The sequence below is a fragment of the Chlorocebus sabaeus genome, chromosome 14 (genome assembly GCF_047675955.1).
Source record: "Chlorocebus sabaeus isolate Y175 chromosome 14, mChlSab1.0.hap1, whole genome shotgun sequence".
Taxonomy (NCBI): Eukaryota; Metazoa; Chordata; class Mammalia; order Primates; family Cercopithecidae; genus Chlorocebus; species Chlorocebus sabaeus.
This window is the reverse complement of record NC_132917.1, coordinates 73138438-73153197: the sequence shown is the minus strand read 5'-3', so window position 1 is coordinate 73153197 and position 14760 is coordinate 73138438. Positions and strand designations below refer to the sequence as shown.

At 48.1% G+C, this 14760-nt stretch overlaps 1 protein-coding gene and 1 long non-coding RNA gene across 6 annotated transcripts in view; one reads left to right on the top strand and one right to left on the bottom strand.

Moving 5' to 3' along the window:
• LOC140713345 (uncharacterized) overlaps window positions 1-14760 on the bottom strand; it is a 30437-nt gene that overhangs the window by 13113 nt on the left and 2564 nt on the right. The gene's annotated exons all lie outside the window — the stretch shown is intronic.
• Window positions 1625-14760, top strand: part of FBXO41 (F-box protein 41) — a 30409-nt gene continuing 17273 nt past the window's right edge. Inside the window, exons 1-3 of one of the 5 annotated variants that reach the window (XM_038007110.2) lie at window positions 1625-1956; window positions 4949-5123; window positions 13979-14094. The gene's annotated coding sequence lies outside the window, so the exon portion shown is untranslated. Of the gene's footprint in view, window positions 1957-4948; window positions 5124-11155; window positions 14095-14760 lie in introns of those variants that run through there. The other 4 variants (XM_038007112.2, XM_038007109.2, XM_007970219.3 and 1 more) reach the window with 4 other exon arrangements.

Below are 14760 nucleotides of genomic sequence, written 5' to 3'. Positions count from 1 at the left end.
ATGTCCCAAATTGTTTTGACACATTCACAAGATTCACAGAGTGAGGAGAAACATCACAACAACAAAGGTTAAACCAAGAAAATATACGGACATTTTTGGCCATCTGCAAGAGCAGATGGATTTGGGGAATCTGCATTTTAACAGGTGAAGGTCCAGTGGACTTTATTATAGAGAGAAGGCAGGAGAGCACTGTGGTTGAGCATAGACTTCGGAGTTTGATGACTTGAGTTCAAATCCTGACTATGCCATTTTTTGAGCTCTGAACTTTAGCGGCTTCATCTGCAAAGTGGGGATAATAATAATAATAAGAGTAAATGATATGCATAAAAATTATTAGCATGATGCTTCGCGCCTGGTTAATAGGAGCTGTTATCGTTTAGGTATTAGGAAAAGTGATTTCTCATTTGCCCAATCTCGGAAGACTTCCTCGAGGAAGAAAGAAATTCAAGAGCTATAGAGAGGAAGAGAAGATCAAGAGAGGGGGAATTCGACCTGATTGGCCACTGTACAGCCTCTGCCCTTATTAAATTTGCCATTCCCCCAAAGCCACTGACAAGTTTACAAATTATCCTTCCTGATACTGAATGTCCCAATGCCTCTGCCTTCACAGGAATGGGATGGGGATCAAAGAGAGTTCCCATAAGCCCCAGAGTTACTGGAATCCTGGGACTAAGTTGGGTTTCTGCTCTCCTGCAACCAGACTGTCCCTCAAGGCACATGTGCACAGCCCTGCCCAAGCACCACCCTCAGGCTGAAATAACACTTTCCCCTTTTCTCATCCAAGCCTCAGCTCTGCTCTGGCCTTAGTAGCCTCCAAACCTGTTTCTCAGCCCCACTACAGCCCTGTGGACTTCCTCCAAGCGCACGACAGCCAGATTGTTCCTGCCTCACCAGCTGGGTAGGCCTTAGGCCAAAGGTGGGGCCCTCTGGGTGCTCCAGTCCCAAGAAGCCTGGCTGCTCTCCTAGCCAAGTGGTGGGAGTGGGTAGGAGGGAATCAGGGACCTGGAGGCCTTTTCCTCCTCCTCTAGGTCCGGGATGGGATTTGTGATGGGTACACGTGTTCCTAGGCGGCTCTTTAAGAGCAGAATTGGGTCCCCGGATGGGGTCCGGCCCCAGCTCCGCTGGTTCCTTAGGAATGCCCAGAGGGCATCATCCCAGGCGGTCTCCGCGGAGACCAAGCGTCTGACCCGAGGTCGCCGAGTGCACGACCCAGGCGTGCTGCCCATGAGGCCGCTTAGGGATCGTGGCGCAAGTCTCAGGAGTAGCGCCCGCGCCCGCCCCCTTCCGGATTCACAGAACAGCCCACCCCCGGATTTGCCCCCGCGTGGAAGCAGGCCCAAGCCAGAGTGGTAGGGTTAGGGTGGAGAGGCCCTGATTCAAGGTGGGCAACAGAAGCCACAGCTGGAGGTGCCCAGGGCGGGGAGTGCACTGGGCGGTGCCGGGAGCCGGGAAGACTGGGATCCGGGAGAAGCGCGGCGCGAGCTGTCCCTGCACCCCCAGGGCGGCGCCGAAGACCCCTCCCCCATCGAAACCACCTTGAGCGGAAAACGTGGGGTCCCGGCGCAGCCGCTTCTGGCCGCATCTGCCGCTCCCCAGCTCGCTGGAGAGCCCGCCCCGGAGGAGGGGCTGGCTCCGCCCCACCTCCGTGCTGCCTCCCTCCCCCTTCCCTTGCTTTCCTCGGGCCGCGCGCCCCCTCCTCCCCCTCCTCCTCCTCCTCCTCCATCCTTCCTCCCGCCGGGTTCGTGCGCCCCTCCCGCTGTGACTGGCTGGGAGGCTCGGCCGCCCCCGCCCCGACAGGGAGGCGGGGGCGCTAGCCGCGGCCGCCACCCGAGGCTGCGGAGGGGAACGAGATCCGAGGCCCCGAGGCGGCCCTGCGTCTGGACCGGGCGCGCGGGGGCTCTTCTGCGCCCCCCAGCCCTGGGCCGCTGGGCCTGGCCTCGCCGCGGGGTGGAGGAGGTAAGGGCGAGTTGCGGGCACGCTGCGGGACTGCTCCTGGAGAGGGAAGGAGGGAGGACCCCAGCCACTGTGCCTTCGTCCCCTTCCTTCTCCCCTACAGCCCTCCGGAGGCCCGCGAGGCCGCCCAACCGGGAGGGATTCTGGGCAGGCCAGACCAGAGGAAGGGAAGGGGTTAATTTAAGAAATTAAAATCAGAACGTTTTGAGATCAGGCTTCCCCTCCCCCCTCTCGCCTGTCGCTCCCTGAGCCAGGTTTTGGGGCGGGGGCGGGCTCCAGAACCCCACTGGGACTGTGGACCTTGGAGAACAGGGGCCAGAGGGAGGGAGGAGGGGAAGCGCCCTGAAACCCCAGCCCTCCCTGCCGGCTTCTGAGGGGCTGGGGGAGGGGCCTGGTGTTGAGGCCTGGCTGGGCACCTGTGCGGGTGTCAGTGCGTGCTGGTGTGCACGTGTGATAGTCTGGAGGTGTGCATGTGTGTGCACGCATGTTTCTGACTCTTTACATCCAGTGCCTGTACTGGTGACAGTGTTCACAGTGTCTCTGAATGTGTGCGCCCCTCTGCATTGCTTTTCATGTGAGTGTGTGTGACACGGGGCCTGTGTGCACTGCCCACAGTCTGCCGGCAAGTACTGTGTGGGCCTGCTCTCTCCTTAGGTCTCTCTGCAGCGAGGGACCCAGATGGTTTTCTGGGTGTGGGATCCAGGTTCTGGAGCCTGTGTGTGACCTTGGGAGGTGTGTGCCTGTTTGCAGGAGCAGGAGAGTAAGGGAGGGCTTAGAACAGAAAAAGCAGTGCCAGGGCTGCCAGAAGGCAGAGGACTGGATGCATTGACCCCTGAGGGTCTTCGCCAGGCTGGAGTGACTACTCTGGGAGGTATACATGTTGGGGCCACAGCCACAGGTGTGGAGAGTCAGAGCCCCAGCCTTCTTGGGGGATTCAGAGGGATTTATAGAGGCAGTGGGCATTCCTTTACTCCCCACCCACAGGGGCCTAATAGGGGTATAATGGGGACAACTCCAGCTGCCTCCCCCATCCTTAGGATACCTCCACCTGCTGGCAGATGCCTCCTAAAAGTACCCAGCTTAGAGCTTCATTTCTTTGGCTTGTAAATCCATCTGTTAACATCCAAATCTTCCTTCCCCATTTCTGTAATTTCCACCTTCTCAGCCCCTTTTCTGCATGTGGATTTTACAGGGGAAGAGGGAAAGAACTGTTGGGCCCTGAAGGCCAAGTGGGACGGAGAGAAGATGCCATGAATGTGATGGGGAGTTGGGGGCAGAGAGGCAGGGCCACCAGAAAACAAACTCTGTTACCTTCTCAATTTTGCCTGATCTGAATTTAACAGAGAAAGAAACAGACACAGAGAGGGAGTTTGGTGATATCCACACAGTTGTTTCTAGATTTAGGAATGCCTATATGGCTTCATTTTTGTTTTTGTTTTGGAATATTTGTTTGTTTTAGACAGGCTCTTGCTCTGTCACCAAGGCTAGAGTGCAGTGGAGTGGTCATAGCTCACTGCAGCCTTGACCTCCCGGGCCCAACCGATCCTCCCACCTCAGTCTCCCAAGTAGCTGGGACCACAGGCATATGCCACCACACCTGCGTACTTTTTTTTTTTCTTTTGGTAGAGACAGGGTCTCCCTATGTTGCCCAGTCTGGTCTCAAACTCCTGGGCTCAAGTCCTCCTGCCTCAGCCTCCTGAAGTGGTGGGATTATAGCCACTGTGCCCAGCTTTGTTTTGGAATATTTGTAATGGGAAGGGGGTGATGGTTGTTGAAAAGTAATTACCATCCTGCCTTTGAATTCCCTAGATCTCTTTACCTCTCTGGTGACCTATCACACCCTTTATCCATTCATTTAACAAATATGAGGCCAGGCGCAGTGGCTCACACCTGTAATCCCAGCACTTTGGGATGCCAAGGCGGGCTGATCACCTGAGGTCAGGAGTTCGAGACCAGCCTGACCAACATGGAGAAACTCCATCTCTACTAAAAATACAAAAACTAGCTGGTGCGGTTGTGCATGCCTGTAATCCCAGCTACTCAGGAGACTGAGGCAGGAGAATTGCTTGAACTTGGGAGGCAGAGGTTGGGGTGAGCCGAGATGCCACTGCACTCCAGCCTGGACAATAAGAGTGAAACTCTGTCTCAAAAACATAAAAAAAATTATTGCATGTTACCATGGGCCAACCTGTGTATATTACAGTGTTAGCATGATGTTCCCAATCAGAAGGAGCACAATGTGGAGACCAAGGGCATGAGCTTTGGTCGTCACATAGTACTGGGTTCATATCCTACTTTATCATGGTTTTAGTTATTCATTAGGTTGTAACAGACGACCCCAGAATTTCTGGATTTAAAACAACAGTGATTTATTATTCCTTCATGGTCTGTGGGTCAGCTGTGACTGTGACTGTGGCTGTGGGCCCTGCTGTTCTCACATGGACTCTCACACAGCTGCATTATGTTGAGAAACTAATAGGAGAGGGACAACAAAATAGCCTCTCATTCTCCAGGGTCTCAATACATGTGGCATCTAATCATTTGCTAGTCTAGCCCAAGTTTCTTATGTGGCAACTGGATCCCAAGAGGGAGCATTCCAAGAGGACAAGTCCTAAGTTACAACTGCTGATCAAGCCTCTGCCTGTGTCAGGCTTGCAAATGTCCAGTTGGCCAAAGCAAGTCACATGGCCAATCCCTGAGTCAGTGTGGGAGGAGAGCACATAAGGACAGGAATACTGGGAGGCATGTCTCATTGGGGACCACCAAAGCAACAGTCCATTACAGGCTTTCCTTGGGCAAGTGATTTGGACTCTCTGAGCCTCAGTTTCCTCATCCTAGTATGGAAGCAGTACCACCTACTTGGCAGCATTTTTGTGAGGACCGAGTGAATAACATGATGTCTGACCAGAATCATTAGTAGATAAGTATTCACTGTTTTGATTGTTAAACTGCGGCACCCTAATGGCACAACTCTTATTCATTTATGTGTACCCAGTGCCTAGCATGGGCCTTGTGCTGGACATCATTTGCTGGGTGGATAAAATGGACTGACGCGGACAAGCCCTAAGCCTTAGAACTCAGCTAAAGCAAAGCTGCAGCAATGAGAAGACAGCAAGCTCTTACCTCCCAGTAGGTGACCAGCAGAACCAGGAAGCCACCTGTTATTCAAGGTGATTCTTGGATTTACTTAATTGTAACCAGTTCATCCAGTTCCATGATGACGAGTGGTGGAAATTACTTTGGTTACATGAAACAAATTTCTCCATTATTCAGTGTGATTCCTCTAACAACATACTGATATCTACTGTGTGTGAGGATGAATCCGTTGTATTGTCTCTGCTTCCAGTGTATGTGTTAGGAGGTATCTGATATGCAAACATGTCCATGATTATCAGCATGTGATGCCTGCTACCACATCCTTGAAGAGGTACAGTAAGGAGTGATTCATGCAGTGATGTGATTTGAGCTGTAGAGGGAGAGGTCAAGGAAGGCTTGAAGGAAAAGGTGGCATTTGAGCTGGGCCTGCAGAATTCAGGCCCAGGAGTCCCAGGAAGAGGGACCAGCATGAGCCTAGATTTGGGGATGTGACAGCGCATGGCATTTCCCCATGAAGCAAAATCTTGTAGGGCACCCTAAGAACGCATATGGGAGAGAAGCAAAGACAAAAGCTAGAGCTGGCGGAGCTCAGGGATGGTTAGATTCCAGCCAATCTTGAGGGTGGGCAAGGCCAGGTGGATGTCACCTCTCAGAAGATGGCCAGCCTTCTGAAATGTTTTTAGAATAAAGGTGATGTGACTGGATCAATATATGCAGAAAACTTTGGAAGCTGTGAGAATTCAAAGCTGGGAGATTTATAGACTCCATTTAGACAATATCAGTGGTCCATATAGAAGGGGATATAGGTCTGAACTGGGGAAGTGACTTTAGGAAAAGTAGACAGAATCAAATATTTAGAAGTTAGTGTTGACAAAAATCAGTGATTGATGAGATCTGAGGGGGACTGAAAATTCAGAGATGGCTTTGGGGCGGCGGGGGATGGGGCGCTATCCAGGGTGCTGAATAGATAACCAGGGCATTGGTTGAGATGGGAGCCATGAGAAAGAATGTTTGGAGGTGGGCGTTGGGGTATTGTGAGTTCAGTATTAGTCACATTAAGCTTTGAGCCATCAATATTGAAATACCACTCTTTTCATTCTCTCCCTGTCTACTGGCTGCTTCTAAGAAGCATTTATTTATTTATTTTTAAAGAATTGCTATACATTTCAGGTCTAAGGCATTGAATCATTCGTGCCTCGGGCCTGCGGAAGTGAAGATATAGAGTAGAATTAGGTTAGCCTTAAGAAGCATTTAAACATGTTCAGGTCACTCCCATCTTAGAAACTGCTTCTGGATTCTCCCATGCTGCCTCCTCCTCTTCACAGTTGAGCTTCTTGTATTCACTCATTGTCTCCTCACGTCCTTACCTCACTCACTCCTCAGCCCACATCAACCAGGCCCATCAAAGCAGCCCTCTTGAAAGTGCCGAGTGGGCCCTTCCCTCTTCTGCTCTTACTTGAGTTGTCAACATTATTTCTACTGTTGCTCACTCCTCTCCTGAACGTCCTCTCCTCCCTAAGATTCCTTGCCAGAACTCCCATTTCTGCTGCTGGTTCTTAGGAACCTCTTAGTTCTTCTGCCTCTCTGAGGGTCCGTCTTTTCCCCCAGCTCCGCTCTCTCTGAACCCTCTCCCTGGACTTGCTCATTGATTAAATACTTTCCTTTTTACCCTTAAGTTGCCAAAACTGTATTTTTTGGCTCCGTGTTGCAATCCATGTACTGAATATCTCTACTTCCACGGCCCACTGGAACCTCAAACTCATGGAATCCACAGCCAAAATTATCTCCCTTCAAAACTTGCCATCCTCCACTTTTCCTCCTTGCTGAGTCACATCCTCATCTCCCCAGTTGTTTAAGACCCAAACCTGAGCCTCATTCTTGATTCCTCCCTTTCTTACCTGCCACAGTCATTCTGTCACCAGGCCTTCTTGACTCTCCTTCCTTAATTGCTCCCATATCCATCCTTCTTCCCATTTGCACTCCTGCTACCTTGGTTAATAGTTTCCACTTCCAGTGTTCCAACAACCTTCTTCCTGACCTTGGCTCTCTGTATTTTATTCTCTAAACTAAATCTGATCAAGCCCTTGCCATTTGTTCATTCCACAAACACTACCCCATGAGCACCCGCCCCATGCCAGGCACTGTTAGAAGTGTTGGGGAAATAGCAGTGATTGAGATACACAATGTCTCTATCCTCGAGGAGCTTACATTTAAGTTCCCTGAAGGAGGAATACTCTTTCTCACTTCCTTGCCCTTATACATGCTGTTTCATGTGCTCTGAATGTCTTTCTTCTCCTACCCCAACCTCATAATTGCTCTTCTTCACCTGGCAATTATATTTTCCTCTTCAAGAGTCAGCTTAGATGCTACCGCCTCTGGGGGTCCCCCAGTCCCCCAATTCTTCAAGTTAGGTTAAGTGTAGATCCCGTGCCTGCCTCTTGCATAATGTTTATTTCATAATTGTATCTTCTAACACCTCAGTCGGCCCCAGGAGACAACAAACTGTGTGTAGGCCAGGACTGGATCTTGTTTGTCTTTGCCCTCAACAAACCTAGCACAGCACCTGGTATAGCTCATGGCACAGGGTAGGTACTCAGTAAATAGACATAGAATAAATTTGTATTTGAATAGAGCTTAGGAGAGAACTCCTGGCTAGAAATGCAGATTTGGGAGATGATTAGTTAGGACGCTTGATTGCAAGGGACAGAAATTCAACCTGAACTACTTTAAGCAAATTTACCAATTCCTATAACTGGAAAGAAGGGAAATGAATGAGTCTTGGACACCCAGGTCCTCACAGATGTGGTGAGGACTCTCCAGCTCTTGGCTCAGCTTTCCTCTGAGTATTCCCCACCATGCACGGGTTTTCTCTATGTGATGGGTGGAGGTTGCACAAGGCCATAGACAGCTTCACCATCCTAGCATGGGATCCCAGAGGGACAAGAGGACTACTTGATCTTTCATATAAACTCCCAGTAGAGGACTCTGTTGGCTCAGCTTGAGGAATATGCTCAACCCTGGGTCAATCACTGTGGCCAAGAAGATAGAAATACTGTGATTGGCCAGGCCTGGGTCATGTGCCTACCTACTAGGATTGACATCCCGGCCAGAACCACATAAAGTGCAGAGGGGCAGCTCACTAAAGAAAGGATGATATGTTGCTATTACCAGAAGGTGAAGAAGACTTGCGGAGCAGATGAAAATCATAATGCCCACTGCAGGGACTATCAGTAACCACATGATGGTGGAAGCCATAGAAATGCAAGATGATCTGTGTTGCTGGCAAAGTCAACGTGTGAGAATGTGACAGGAAGCACAAGCTAGAGAAGACACACATCTTAAGATGGTTGGTCTTGTTTGAAGAGAGAAGACTCACATACCTGTAAGCCTTAAAAAAAAAAGAAAAAAAAAGTACCTCTGATTAGTTCAGCCTGTAGAATCCTTCTATCCAAAGAAAACCTTGATGGGGACTTGAAGGAAAGTAGGCTTGAGATAGGCATTTCAGATATGAGGAGCATCACAGGTCTGGAGGCATGGTCAGGCCAAAAAAGGAAGCAAGTCTTAGGACTGCAGAGGTTGCTGATTTGGGGAGACTAGAATGCAAAGGAAAATCTCCAACTGTTCTGTCCTGGTGCTCATAGTACAGACTTGTGATAAAATTTGAACACTTCTGTTTTCCTTTTTCCTCTGTCCTGCCTCCCCCTGACTTTATTGCCCTCTCGCCTATATTCAAGCAAAGCTTCAGGTGCATGCTTAGGAGGTGCATAAATCTAGACAAAAATTTTCCTAAGATTTGTAGTCATTCCTCAGCTCCAGCAGATGGAGAGCAACTGTGAGGAGGGCTGGCCCGGGGTGAAGAGGCACCTGTACCCCAGAAGTCCCTCTCCTCCTCCACCTTACACATCCATCCACAGGCTGACACTCCCAGACTTTCGCCTTCCCCTACTCTCTGGCAGCCTGGCTAGCAGGATGCTGTGAGGCAAAAAGGGGCACTTCAAAAGTATATGGTGAGAGAGAGCAGGGTGGGGAGAAGGCTGGCTACTTCTGGGGCCCTGAAAGATGCCCCCCACAGGAAGGACCAGCACTTAGTTAGGATGAACAGATACACACAGATACCCTGACACCAGGCTCACCATACATTATAGAATATCCTTGTTCCTGAACAGTTCTGTATGTATGTGAACTCTAGAATATCTCTGGTCACTTTGCCAACTTCTTCAGTTTTGTCTATAGTTATTAGTCTATTCAAGTTTTCTATTGCTTCTTGAGTCAATTTTGATAATATATATTTTTCTAGAAAAGCATTCAGTTCACCCAGATTTTCAAAGATTTGGGCCAAGAGTTGTACCTGGTAGTAATTAAGAAAATCTTCTCTGTGCCAGCAGTTATCTCTCTTTTTTTTCCCCATGTGTTATATATAAATGCATTCTCTCTCTCTCTCTCTCTCTCTCTCTCTCTATTTCTCTCTCTCTCTCTCTCTCTCCCTCCCTCTCTCTCTCTCTGAATAGATTTGCCAGAGACCTAATTATTTTGCTGGTCTTTTCAAAGAACCATCTTTTGGATTTACTTCTTAAGGCTACATTTTGGGTTTTAATATACCTAAAGGATGGTGTTGTTGGAACAATTACTACACACCATTTTTTTTTCTTCTTTTGAGACGGAGTTTTGCTGTTGTTGCTCAGGCTGGTGTGCAATGATGCAATGGCTTACTGCAGCCTCCACCTCCTGGGTTCAAGCGATTATCCTGCCTCAGCATCCTGAGTAGCTGGGATTACAGTCACCTGCCGCGACACCTGTCTAATTTTTGTATTTTTAGTAGAGACGGGGTTTCACCCTGTTGGCCAGGCTGGTCTCAATCTCCTGACCTCAGGTGATCCACCTGCCTCGGCCTCCCAAAGGGCTGAGATTACAGACGTGAGCCACTGCACCCAGCCTACTACATATCATTTTTTTAAAAAAAGAAAGTTAAGTCTTGGCCAGGTGTGGTGGCTCACGCCTGTAATCCTAACACTTTGGGAGGCTGAGGCAGGTGGATCAGGAGTTCAAGACCAGCCTGGTCAACATGGTAAAACCCCCTCTCTACTAAAAACACAAAAATTAGCTGGGCCTGGTGGCACACACCTGTAATCCCAGCTACTCGAGAGGCTGAGGCAGGAGAATTCACTTGAACCCAGGGGGCAGAGGTTGTAGTGAGCTGAGATCACGCCACTTCACTCTAACCTGGGAGACAGAGCGAAACTCTGTCCAAAAAGAAAAAAAGAAAGTTAAGTCTTGTCTCATATATACTAAGGTATTTATGGATGAAATAATATGATATTTAGGATTTGCTCAAAATTATCCAATAGTGGGGGCAGGGCAAGTGTGAAGCAGGGAAGTAGTGTGCAGATGAAAAATAATTGGCCATGAGTTGAGAATTCTTGAAGCTGGATGATGGGTACCTAGGAGTTCATCATAATACTCTATTTTTGAACATGTATGAAAATTTCTATAATGGAAAGTTGGTTTTTAAAAATTCCTGTCACACCATGCACACCAAAAATTTCTAGCTGGGTTATAAAATGCAAATGGACCAGGTGTGGTGGCTCACACTTGTAATCCCAGCACTTTGGCAGGTTGAGGTGGGCAGATCACCTGAGGTCAAGAGTTCAAGACCAGCCTGGCCAACATGGTGAAATGCTGTCTCTACTGAAAATACAAAAATTAGCCGGGTATGGTGGTGGGTGCTTGTAATCCCAGCTACGCGGGAGGCTGAGGCACAAGAATCACTTGAACCCAGGAGGTGGAGGTTGCAGTGAGCCAAGATCACCACACCACTGCACTCCAACCTGGGCAACAGAGCAAAACTCTGTCTGAAAAAAAAAGAAAAGCAATCCAAATGTAGGCCAGATGCAGTGGTTCAGGCCTATAATCCCAGCAGTTTGGGAGGTTGAGGTGAGTGGATCATTTGAGCCTAGCACTTTCTGACCAGCCTGGACAACAAAGCGAGACGCTGTCTCTTTTTTTTTTTTTTTTTTTAATTATTATACTTTAAGTTCTAGGGTACATGTGCACAACATGCAGGCTTGTTACATATGTATACATGTGACATGTTGGTGTGCTGCACCCATTAACTCGTCATTTACATTAGGTATATCTCCTAATGCTATCCCTCCCCACTCCCAACCCTGTCTCTTAAAAAAAAAAAAAAAAATCCAAAAGGAAATCATACAGCCTAAAGTATTTATATACTCCCAAGTCATTGTTAGTTTATGGTATTATGGTTATTTGTTTAAAGTCCTTAATTCTAAAAAATATTCTGGAATTTTAAAAAAGGAAATCATAAGTATCGAAATAAAACATATGTAACTGTTTATAATCTTTGGGTAGGGAGAGATTTCCTAAGCATAAAAACAAAATCCGATTTTACTGCGGCATAATTCAAAACTTTAGTATATCAATAAAGACCATAAACAAAAGTAAAAGCCAATCAACACACTTGAGAAAAATATTTGCAGTATATAAATGACAAAGGATCAATAATATTAAAAGCTTTTGTAAATCGATAAGAAAATATGAATGTTAAGTATGAAAATGAGTGAAGTAGTGCACAGGCAAGTTACCAAAGAGATAGAAATGGCTGGTATATGTGTGAAAAAATGTCCAGCCATCACAGTTAAGGACATGGAAGTGAAACAGCCAGGCCACTTTTCAGTTTCAAATTGGTAAGAGCTCAGAGGCCAGATCATGAAGCTGGGGAGTTTGGCTGCAGTTGGTAGTGGATGGGGGTCCCCTTGAAGGAGTCTGAGCAGAGGAATCCAATGCATTTACAGATGGAATAGAGCTGCAGGACTGAAGGCTGAGCCAGCAGTCTAGATGTGATGAGGTTGTGGCCTAGAAGAGTACAAAGCATGAGAAAAGAACAGTTGGGTTGAAAGCACTTGGAAGGAAAAACCAGTAGGTCTTGATGGTTAGCAGGTAGAAAAATTAAGATGGTCAGTGGCATGGCTGTGAGGACAGTGACACCAAAGGAAACAGGGGTGCTGGTAGTAAGTGAGGAGAAGTCTGGGATTTGCTTTTGAAACTGTGGGCCATTGTATTAGTCTGGAGTCTCATTACTAGAGACTGGCAACTGACGCAAATGATTAAAGCTACAAAAACATTTGCAGCCCTTCTCAATGGTCAAGTCGTGGGTTAGAGCTTCAGGCACGTCTGAATGTGGATGTTCAAATATCATCAGGGGTCCTTTACTTCTTTTGTCTCAAAGAGAGGACAAAAATGGCCACAAGATGCTCCAGGCTCACATCCTACCAACTGAGCACAGCTCTTGAAGTGCCTGTATCGGCCCAGATTGAGAAATGAGTCCATTACTGACCGGACCACTATAATTCTAATGGAACAGACTGAGGTCATGTGTGTTCCCTGGGAGCCAATGGATGTGGTCAGCCCTACCCAAATCTATTCAAAGTGCAGGGAATGGTTCTCAAAGGAAAAATTGGGGATCAATTCACAATAAAGAGGGATCAGAGCCAGGCAGTAAAAACAATAAAAGTGCACTGTATTTCACTTCTTAGATGTCCAAGATCAACACAGACCCCCTTTACTGTGTAATTTCAAAAAATATTTTCATGTTTATCATAATGCAACTATCCCTCATCAAACTTAAAGCATAGTTATCCCACTTCTGGGAGGAGACATTCCAAGTTTTCACCCAGTTACCATGTCTATCCCCAATTCAACATCTTGGCAATGGCAAGGGGCTGTTTGGTTAGGTACTACGCTCATGGTCTTTCCATTTGAGGCCCAACTACAATGATGGAGAGAAAATTGTATAGCTGAAAGGAGGAAAAACCCTCCTAATTGAAGAGGGGGGTGAGGAAAAAACCTGGTCTGTGGTCCACATGCTTGACTGAATGGTGAGGAAGAGGTTCCCTGGTGCACCAACCTCACTGCTCTGATTTCGCTGTCTCTGTGAGGGGAGCACTGAGGGATGCAGGTTTGGGGAGGTTCAGGGCAACCATAGGGGCTGAGCAATCCTTTGGTTTGTGGAGGCTTTCTGGCAATACAATTCCCTTAATCTCCAGGAGGCTTTTCAGTCAGTTTGCATTTGGTTATCCCCAGAGCTATTAACCAAAGCTAGAGACCTCTATGAAAGTTATGATTCTTAGCCGGGCGCAGTGGCTCACGCCTGTAATCCCAACACTTTGGGAGGCTGAGGCGGGCAGATCACGAGGTCAGGAGATCAAGGCCATCCTGGCTAACACAATGAAACCCCATCTCTACTAAAAATACAAAAAAATTAGCTGGGCGTGGTTTTGGGCGCCTGTAGTCCCAGCTACTCAGTAGGCTGAGGCAGGAGAATGGCATGAACCCGGGAGGTGGAGGTTGCAGTGAGCCGAGATCATGCCACTGCACTCCAGCCTAGGTGACAGAGTGAGACTCCATCTCAAAAAAAAAAAGAAAGAAAGTTAAAAAAAGTTATGATTCTTGAATGAAGTCCCTGGTGGTGGTATAGAAGGAGGGTAAGGGTTATCTCTTAGCAACAGGCCCCAGTGTTCTGCCCATCCCAGGAGCCCTTGGTTCTGCAGCCTCTAGCTGGGCCTCTGCCACAGGGCAATGCAAACTCCTAGTCTGGGGTGGGAGGCAGAAGGTTATCTGCCTCTTCTCACTCAAGCTTCATCCCAATGGAAAGCTGTTTATAATGGAAGCTTCTGTCCAGCTGGAGGGGGCACAGCAGGAGAGGTTCAGCAGGGCCTGAGGAGTTGAGTACCTGTCAGGCCCCAGGCTTGTCTCCCTCTTAGTTCCCAGCCTCTTTGTCTTCGCTTCAGCTGCCTTTAGCTTGAAGTAAAGAACTGGCTCTTAATTATCTGACTCTCAGCCATGTTGAATTACTGGCCGCAAGCAGAAAGGGCCTCTCTGGGCAAGCCCAACTTTTCTTCCTTTCTGCTTTCAGATGGGCTCCTTTCAGCCAGAGTGTGTCTCTTGCTTGTTGGACCTTACTGAGGCCATTGGAAAGACACTCCCAACATCCTGACATTTTTCTCCAAATCCCCTAATGTTCCAGCCATGGTAGGTACATGGCCTGAGCTCCAGGGATGGTGGGAGACAGTTTCATCATCTGCTTTGCTGCTGCTCTGTTCACCAACCTGTGAGTGGGGAATGGGGGAAGTAGTGCCAGCTTATGCGCCACTCCTTAGTTCAGCTAATTTCTTTTGTGGGTCTATGAAAACTTTCCATCTCTGATTCTAATTTCTTGGTTAGGATGTTTTCTGGGTGCAAGTAACACAGACCCAGCTGTAACTAGCTTAAGCAAAAAAGGGAAATAGGGGCTGGGTGCAGTGGCTCACACCTGTAATCCCAACATTTTCGAAGGCTGAGGCAGGTGGATCACTTGAGGCCAGGAGTTCGAGAATAGCCTGGCCACCATGGTGAAATCCTGTCTCTACTAAAAATACAACAATTAGCTGGGCATGGCGGCACATGCCTGTAGTCCCAGCTACTTGGGACTCCTGAGGCAGGAGAATCGCTTGAACTTCAGAGGGGGAAGTTGTAGTGAGCTGAGACTGCACGACTGCATTCCAGCCCGGGTGAAAGAGTGAGACTCCATCTCATAAAAAAGGGGGTGGCGGTGCAGAATTGATTAGTTTGTGTAACTGAACAGGCCAGGCTCTCAAACAGTGTCTGTGAGGAATGTCTTTCTCCATCTAAGTTTTGCTTCTTTGGGTTGGCTTCATT